This window comes from Drosophila elegans, unplaced genomic scaffold (assembly GCF_018152505.1).
Source record: "Drosophila elegans isolate 14027-0461.03 unplaced genomic scaffold, ASM1815250v1 contig_208, whole genome shotgun sequence".
Classification (NCBI taxonomy): Eukaryota; Metazoa; Arthropoda; class Insecta; order Diptera; family Drosophilidae; genus Drosophila; species Drosophila elegans.
In genome coordinates, this window is record NW_024545578.1 from 26,697,123 (window position 1) to 26,707,341 (window position 10,219).

Here is a 10,219-nt window from a genome sequence, read left to right on the forward strand (position 1 = left end):
ATCTTGAACTACATGACCCGATAAAATGGTTCGGGCTGTTTTATATTTTCCGTGTTGTACTGGAAATGTGATCTCTCAAAATCGACGTTGGATTTGCCTTTAAGGTCAATGGTTTTGTTATACAAAACGCAAATACCTTTCACAATAAGGTCCACGAAGTCAGTCTGCCAGAGGTTTTGCCGTTCCAAAAACTTCCTAATTAGTCCGCCGTTAAAATTTGACGGACTTTGACGGACCAATTTAAGAGATAGTTGGCCGATGTTTTTGCGGTGCAGCCCTGTTCCAAGCAGTCCATCACTGAAAAACAGTTGAAATTTTTGAAAAAAGTAGACTTTGATTTCCCCAAAGCACATCCACCATCCGATTTCAGCTGATCTGAATAGCTGTGGCTCATAAAATCATAAACAAAGAAGTTTGACCTGTTGACTTTGTTTTGACTTTCAGATCAGCTGAAATCGGAAAGTGGATGGGCTCTGTGGGAATCGGAGTTTCACATTTGTTGAAAATTCCAACCGTTTCCATCTGATGGATTGTGTGGAAATAGGGCATTAGGCGCCGTAAAATGTTATATACAAAAAATGATAGGAGAAATATGACTAACTAAAAACCAAAAAGTAGAAAAAAAAAATTTTAGTATTTCTATTAAAATCAAGTAAAACTATTAAAAATAGGAAATTACTCGTAAAAATAAGTGGCACCGTGTTACCACGTAGAATTTGTGTTAAATAAATTAAATAACCATCTAATTAGATTTTTTTATTATGTGGTTTTCTTCTTCTTTAGTCTCCCAAACATTTGTGCAAAATTTCGAAATGTTTGTTGGTTTTTAGAATGGGCCAAAATTGCTTTCAGAACATAAAGAAAGTTTCTCTCAAGCTACAGATAGTTGACGACATAATAGTAAGTACCATTGTCACAAACACAGAAAACAGTATATCTAAACACCTAACAAATTTCAAGCTTTCAAAAACTAGAAAATATTGTAGCTTATGTTTTAAAATTATAAAAGTTAAAAAGGCTTCATAACAACATTTTTTACCAGTAAATAAATAAAAAACAGCTAGAATACTAATTAACAACAAATTAAAACAACATAATATCAATTTGTGGTAGAAATTTCTTGTTAACAAAGCGGTAAAGAAATGAGTCAAAAAGTAAAATTTTAGGCCTAAATCCATTTTTAGATAAAAATGGAATTCTAGGAGTGTGTGGCACTGAATTCAAAAATGCGATTTGATGTCAAGAACCTAATCAAATAAGATCAATGCCACATATCTGGATAATTGATTAAAAACGCTCATAAAGAGACGTTACATGGTAGAATTAACCTAGTAAGAAATCATATCCAATGGAACTTGTGAGGAGTTGAATAACTTCCCACAAATAAAAGCGAGCAGTACAGGCAGTCACACAAGCAGAGTCCTACCGGGAGCCAGATACGCGGTAAGTTCGCCCAAAGTAACGGTAGTGCGGTAAAGAGTGTGGTGCCGTGTGCACAGAGAGGGACAGGAAGAGTCCGAGAGAGACGGCAACAGCAGAGAGAGCGTCGAAGTGCCGTGTTCAAAAGGAAGTAACGGGACAGCACCGGACTTCGGACCCTACTGTGGTGCTGTGTGCAGAGAGCGAAAGGTTGAACGGTAAAACCGTGGACTTTGGACCTGGAGGCAAGTATACGCCGATAACTAGCGGTAAACAGAGGCTTATATATACAAGCCGAGCGCAGGAAGCAGTAACCAGTAATTAATGAAACAACATTAACAACCAAGTGGAGTCGTGCGGAGCATGGTTGCTACGACGAAACGTTCGGGACTTAGAGTTAGAGAAGTCTCCGAATTGAGACTCAGGTAGCTGAGGTCCTTAAGTCATCTCACGGTTAAGTCACGGCGCTTTGTCCCAACTTCTGTCTCGATTTGGGCTCGGCGTGTCAAGCAGAGTTACACAAAAAGAGTCCTTCGACAAGAAACCGTGGGCTCGGAAGGGAAGCTGTCTAGAACTAGCCGCCTTGCTACAATAATCGTATAGGCGAAGTCCGGCGTACGCCTGATTGTCCTGCGTGAATTGTACAGGTCCTAGTGCGACTAGCCCGGAAGGACGTGCGTTAGATCGGCTGGTGTCTCGAAAGGCGTATGCGTCGAGAGCACAGCAGTTCACTGCTAGAGTCCCCGAACGGCAGCTGACCGAAATTCCAGAGCCAAACACCCTGCAGGAGAAAGCAAGGAGCAGAGCCAGGACATCGTACCAGTGAGCAAAGCGAGGACATCGATAACTGCAAGTCTTCAAGTCTGCGGCAAAAAGGATAGGGTAGAAACGTTCGTCTTGAACCTAGCGTTTGTCTCAAGGACTACTTTGGCGGCTTCCGGCGTACGCCTAAACCGTCAGATAAGAACTTAGTATTAATTATCAGCCATGTTCCAGTTTTCGCTTCCGAAAAATTCACACGGATTCGAATTTCCCAGAATTGTTCCAAATTTCATTTCCGAAAGATTTGCACGGAATCTAAGTTCCTTCTGTTAATTATCTGTTCACTTCCGCAAAAAACTCACGGAAACTTTTCGCCAAGCATTTGGCTGACGAATTCAGATCCATAAAAACAGAAATTAGTTCTTTTAAAATAATTTGCGATAACTTAAGCTGCAAATGCAATTTTTACCTTATTATTTGATTCTTAAAGAACAATGTTGCTTAACAGATTTGGTAAATAGTAAAAAATTTAAAATTATTTTGTGATGACACCTCAGAATCGCTACGATTCCAACCTTCTGGAGTTTTGCAAATCCGCGGCCCTTGTTCTAGTATCCGAATGAATTTGATGGAAACAAAGCAAGGGTTCTCATGGTACGGAAAAAAAATTATTTTCTTAGGACTTATTTTTGGCAACCCTTTTTTCTGTTTATCTTTATACATATGATTAGAAGTGTAATTATCTAAGTTTAGTTTAAAAGTGTTTTTGTTCTTATTACCCTTTAATTTAATGTACTTATTGTTCAAAGCGTGTTGTGTTGGGACCCTTTTCATCGCCTTTGGCAACTTTGGTCCCGAGCACTACTTGTGAAAAGTTTGCAACATTGGTGCCAAGCAGCTGATTCACGCACAAAATTTAAAATACAAAATGTAAGACCCGGTTGGCAGGAAACGAATGAAAGCCACATGGTCAATCCAGGGACGCCCGAAGTCGGGTCTAATAAAAAATGTTAGCATTGCATCCTCAATTTTGGTTATTGCGTTTAATGTCCAATAGTTGTTGTCTTCTCAATTCGTTGTCTGCCAAAACCAAATATTTTTGAAATATTTCGGGCAACTCAGCTGATTTCCACACGAGTTTATTAACATTTTTGTTGGTCAATTTCCATCACTGCCTTTAAAAAAAGTAGAATTTGTTAGTTTTGGCTACAAACGATTTTTGACTGATTTTAGACAAAAAATGTGAGCACCAATAATGCACAAAGATTAGAACAGCAGCGGGCCAAATGTTGGACAGAGGTTTAACTGGAAACCTTAAGCAAATCATAGGCATTTCTTAAGAGCAGTAGCGGCAGTCAGCTGTTTTATTTCTCCCCAAATAGTAATTTCCATAGAAAATTTGCTAGTAATCAAGGGAGCTTTGATTATGTTAAAGGAAAATTAAATTTTCATGGTGACCCCGACGTGATCGCAGTAGAGTTCGCGATTTGTTTACATCTTTTTTTTTCGGTGAAAAACTATAAAAATGATCAACAACACAAAAGCAATTTATTCGTGTCGGTTCGGCCAAAAAATTTAATTCCGAAATAAATTTCGCCGTTGGAAATTTTCTGCCGTTCGTTGTTGCCCAAGACGTTTCTTCCGCCGCTGCAACTTTGATTGTTTAATTTGCTGCTGCTGCAGTGCAATTTTCGGTCTACTTAAACGTTTGTTCGTTTTTTTCGGTACGCTTGAGCTTGAGCGTTAGCTCCCCTACAGTGCGTACGTGCGGCGTATGACTGTCGCAGGGTTTATATAAAAAATATAAAAACCTTATTTAGATATTTTTCGCTGTACTCTCTCGGCACTTAGCTCCCCTACACTGCGTGCGATCGGTATATTACCCGTTCGTTTGTTTTATTAGATTATTTAACAAATAAATAATATTAATAAAAAATAAATGTTTAACACCTCTTCAATACCAACAAAAATAAATACAAATAAACGCAATGGCAACAAAGGATATCGAAGAGCATAAACACCAACGAGATGTTTGCATGAAAAGTATTAACCGAACGTATCGCCATTTAAAAGAAGCTAAATTATCTGTGAATCCGATTGAACTTGAGTGTCGATCAGAGATTCTTAATACGCACATTTAAAATGCGAAGAGTTGGAAGGGAAGGCCGTATTAACAAAGCCATTGCTGATTTTGATTTTAAATAAATGCAAACAAAATAATATCAAAAAAACCGGTCCGCCGGGAATTCGCCCGCCTCAATGCCGACTGCCGAGAGTCGCCTTCCAACGTTTAGCGAAAAACACTCCGAATTTAAAAATTTTATAAGCCTTTTTGAAACTTTCGTTAACCAAGAGGACACTTTACACGATATTGAAAAATACAATCATTTTTAATTCTTGTTAATCTGGAGACGCTTTAGGAAGCCCAAAGCCTTTGCTATCCTGAAACCTGTACGATTGTCTTATTTTTTGACAACATATCGACACTTTTTATTTTATAAAAAATTTCCCAGTCTTCAGCTACAACCTTGAGAACCCTCATCGACACGGTCACAGCCTTGTATGACTCCTTGCTGTCTATTGGGGATGATAGACGCATTACTAATGCTATTTTAATAAACTAACTAACTAACAGAAACTAAAAGAAAATGGGAAGAACAGTTAGATTTTACTTCGCTTCCACTTTGGAGCGAATGTGAGGCGGCCCTCAACAGGCGATACCAACACATGGTAGCGGAAGAGGCTTCCAAGCCCAAAACTGTTCAGCAGACTCAATCTAACCCTAAAAAGAATGGAAATAGGAGCTTTTCGTTTGTCGCTGCCAGGAACGACTCTGTTCAATGCATGTATTGCAACTCAGTTGAACATCAGATTGGAAACTGCGCCTCCTTCGCAGCCCAAACAGTTCAGCAAAAATTCGATTTCGCTAAAAGAACACCCTTATGCATTAACTGCTTAAGAATGGGTCACACGGTCAAAAAATGCAAATCGAACAGATGCTACACATATATTCCCCAAACACAAATCTCGCGTTGCCACCCCCTTCTCAGCCCACGCTCATGTAGGAGTCTCCATCCACGTCGCATGTTTTGCATGCGAATGCATCGGATCGAGTCATTTTTGCAACTGCTGTTGTGAGCGTCCAAACCAAATGCGGCGAGTTTGTATTAGCTCGAGCGTTGCTCGACTCTGGTTCACAAATAAACTTTGTAACCGATGAGCTCGCTCGGAGGCTCAAAATTACAAGAGAGGACGTGTGCATGAGCTTGCGAGGCATTGGTGGAACTAATGCCCAAGCCACAAAAAAAATACACACAATTGTGAAGTCGCGAGTAGTGAACAGCCAGTTGTCGTCCGATTTTTGGATTATCATCTGGATCAAGCGGTGAACACCAGCGGGTGGAGGGTGCCTGAAAATATTCAGTTGGCAGATCCATTCTTCTTCAAGCCACTAAAAATAGATATGCATATCGGCGCTGATACGTTCTTTGAACTGTTATCTATTGGCCAGATAAAGCAGGGGCCTGAATTCCCCATCTTACAAAAGACAGTTATCGGCTGGATAGTGTCAGAGAGATGTGCCTCTGAAAATAATAAAAACGATGAAAAAATGGTACATCTCAGCTGCCAGGAGGAAGCGTTGGAGTCAATTGACACAACCCTGCAGAAATTTTGGTCTGTGTGGGACTTGCCACCCAAGGCTAAAGTCCATACTCCTGAGCAACAACTCTGTCAACAACACTCTGAGAAAAATACTCAAAGATTGTCGTCCGGTAGATTTTCTGTTCGTTTGCCGTTCAAATCTGACCCGAATACTCTTGGTTCATCATACGAAGTTGCGAAACGTAGATTTTTTCGCTAGAAAGGAAATTGTCAAATGACCCTTCACTGAAGAAGATGTATCTTGAAATCATGGAGGAAAATGTTTCAGTGGGCCACAAGTCCTCCACCAATGACAAATTTCCGAATACTCCGCACTATTTCATTCCGCACCAATGCGTACTTCAACTAAGTTGAGAGTAGTTTTCGATGCATCGAACCGTACTTCCACGCAGGTAGCGTTGAATGACATCTTGATGGTAAGCCCAACTATCTAAGAGGAGCTTGGGTTTAGAATGCATAAGTTTGCCCTTGCGGCCGACGTCAAAATGATGTGTCGCCAAGTGATGGTGGACGAAGCTGACCGAAACTTCCAGCTCATAGTAGGGAGACGAGATCCTTCTGAGTCCCTGAAAATCTTTAAGTTAAACACCGTTGCATGGAACTTCGCCAGCACCCTTTTTGGCGATCGGTGTTTAATGCGGCTAGGAGACATCGCGCAAGCAACTCTTCCAAAAGCCGCAAAGGTTATTCAGAATGATTTTTATGTTGACGATTTGTTGACTGGCGCCGGATGCGTTGAGGACCTGCAAAGCCTTCGAGACGCAATTTCTCAGGTCTTGCAAGAGGCAGGCTTTGAATTGGCAAAGTGGTTTTCAAACTGCCCAGAGCTATCCGCATCTGATAGCGCTGTAATGCCACTTGTGGCAGACTCAGACGTAACTAAGACCCTTGGCGTGGTTTGGTTACCGGTTAAAGATTTCAATTTCGGTTGGATGACTCTTTCCTGGATCTTCGCGCGACAAAGCGAAATATTTTGTCGGTCACTGCTCGACTTTTCGACCCACTTGGCCTCTTGTGTCCGATGCAGTTGCTTACATCGTGGGAGACGTTTAAAGCGACGCTTCTGCAGCTGCCGAAAACAAAGGTATCGCGATTCGTCAACACAGATCCACAAGTCCCGATTCAAATACAAGGTTTCGCTGACGCTTCCATACGAGCTTATGAAGCGTGCATCGTCGTTCGTACTCAAACTGCTGAAGGCTTGAAAGTGTCTTTATTGACCGCCAAATCGAAAGTAGCTCCCCTCAAGACGAAAACTTTGCCTCGCCTTGAACTGTGGGCAGCTCACCTAGTAGCAGATCTCTATAATCGTGTCAGGCCATTACTAAATTCTCCCATTGAGAATGTTTTCCTGTGGACAGACTCCGAGATCACTTTACACTGGATTAAAACCCATCCCACGTCGTTGTCGGTTTTTGTTTCGGACCGGGTTGCAGAAATTCAGGAGTGGTCGGAGAAAGCAATTTGGAAACACGTTCACACGAAAGTCAACCCAGCAGAAATAGTATCCCGAGGGTGTGACGTAGAGGAGCTTACAACGTCCATTTGGTACGGTGAGCTTTCGTTCTTGCTAGACTCAGAAAATGATTGGCCTGTAAATAAACATTTTGAACTGCCGGCTAATGTAATGTCGATGGAGCTACTCAAATCGGCAATAGCTTTCGTAGTCAGCCCAGAGCCAAATTATTTGCTTCAGAAAATAGAGTCCTTTTCGCGCACCTGAAGCTTCTGAGGGTGTTCGTGTGGGTTTTCCGGTTTATTCAAAGGTGCAGAAAGGTGTCGAAGCCCGATGAAAAAAGTATTTCGCCAAGAGAACTGGATTTCGCTTCTGAGAAAATTGTCGAAGTTATCCAATTCCACGAATTTAGGGACGACATAAGTCAAATTCGGAAAAAATAAACCGGTAGCAACGAATATTCAAAATTTAAACCCTTTTCTTCAGGAAAATAAATTAGATTGGTGTTCCTCAACATTGCTACGAGTTGGGGGTCGCTTATTGTATGCTTCTATCCCGTACGAAGTCAAATTCCGTTGTTGCTGTCTAAAAACTCACAGTTCGTCGATCCAATGTGTCATACCTGCAAGTTACGAATTGTCACGCTGGCCCACGAGCTCTCGTAAGTCGTCTGCGCGAGAAAATATGGCTAGTTAATGCTCAAGAAGTCTGCCTACAAACAGTTCGGTCGTGCATGCGCTGCTTTCGCTGCAAGCCGCAATTCTTAACGCAAATTATGGGGAACTTGCCAGCAGATAGACTTCGGGCTCTCCGCCCGTTCATTATTTGTGGCGTTGATTTTTGTGGTCCCTTCAACACAACGTATCGTATCCGTGGTAAGCCACCGTACAAGTCGTACGTGGCCTTGTTCGTCTGTTTTGCGTCCAAAGCGGTCCACTTAGAATTAGTTTCTTACCTAACCACTGATACGTTCTTGTTGGCTTTTCAAAGGCTCGCGAGTCGTCGCGGGATTCAGGAGAAGGTGTGGTGCGACAACGCCACGGGAGTACATCTCTAGCCTCCAGCAGCGGCCCAAGTGCCACCGGGGGGAGCCCAACATCGTCGTGGGAGCGCTCATCGTCGTCGCCGAGGACAAATTTCCGCCCCAGCTGTTGAGGATAGACCGAGTGGTAGCCTTGCGTCCGTTCGCTCTTGCGAATTTGCCCCGTCTCTCGCCACCTTAGCATAAGTTAGGTTCTAAGAGAAATTATTGGAATATTAAATGTAGTGATCACTTAAACTTCGTCGTAACCACTCCCTTTCGTCGTCGCATTTTCGCACAAGTTTTCCACAAGTTATCGCAAATAAATTATCTACTGCTGTCACAAGTTTCGCGTTTGGTAATACAAAATAGTATTAAATTTTCATTGTTTATACAAGTTAAAAGCTTGATAAAGATTGCTGTTTTTTGTGCAATCAATGCTTTTTCTTTTCTTCTGTCTGGGATACTTTATTATTGAGGGCATTGCTTTTCTGTTTGTTGTGCAATCAATGCTTACGTTTTTCTTCTGTCTGGGAAATTGTATTATTTTGGGTGTTAACCCTTCCCTCCTTAAACGGGACTGTTCTGGGTCGCAACGTAGTGGAGTACATGTCCGGAATGCGTGGGCTTTTCTTGCGTTTCTGGCACGGAAGCTGGTGCCCTTTCCATTGATCTACGCCTTCTTAGGAGTTCCGTGATCGATCCTACTATAAGTAGTAGTAGGATGATGGCGGGTCCGTAGCTTTCGGAAGATTCTATGGTTACCTTGCTTCTTAATTTTCCCAGCGCTTCTGTGTGGTTTTGTCTGGTTTGACTACATTGATTTCCCTTGAATTGAAGATTTTTTTTGCCAAATGTTACCGTCGAATTATGGTATTGCAGTTGTAGAAGTTTTTCATCTAGCAAGACTGGTCCATTGAAGTTGTTCAGCAGAATGATGCCTGGTAGTATTTCTTCGAAGTCCGGTATATGTTGATTGCTGATCATCTTACAATCTGGTTCTCGATAGTTTCAGAGAGCGTTTATGCAAGTATCATTGTTTAAATATAAAAAATTTTCTGAATTACAAATTGTTCTATCATTACAGGACTCACAAGGTTTATTTATTGCAAATAATTGTCTCTTACATTACATTACATTATAAATATGGTCGTTACCATTTGTGGCTACCTTGATTTGAGCAAAATCCAAAAATTCTTCTATATTAAAAAATAAGTTATTTTCTTTTTTAAAAATTTCATCCACTATTTTCGTTTTTGTGTTCGTAAGTAAAAATGAATTTATTGCGTTAGATTTGGCCCATGTAATTGCGTATATTATGTTTAATGTTTTCAAGAACATTTAGTTTTTGCAATAGCTGCAAGGATATATAAACTTCGGCTTACCGAAGTTTGCTTCCTTTCTGGTTTTTCTATGTCTTCTGCTGAACTGGAGATTGTGCTTCTGAAAAATTATGTCAATGGGTCTTTCTTTTGTTACAGAATTTATTATATTCCAAAACTGCTTTAAGGATTAAATCCTCAAATGATATGTTCCCCTTGTCTTTTTTGAGACATCGCATGATATCGGATAGGGTTGAATGAAACCTTTATATTTTTCCGTTACTTGTCGATGCGTACGGAGCAGTGATTGTTCCTATATTATGAGTTCATCTTCTAACATAAACTTTATTGCTGCTGAGCCAAATGATCGTTCGTTGTCCATTATCATCCATTTCGGCATACCGAAAGCAATTAACATTTCCCTTAACGGACATTTAATATCTTCAGATGCTCTTGACTCTAAAATTTGTACTTGAACATATTTTGAAAACTTGTCAATTTCCGGTTATATAAATATCTATGTGAACTATTTCTCCTGGGTAATTAGGAATAGGGTGTCTCTTGTATTTTGATTCT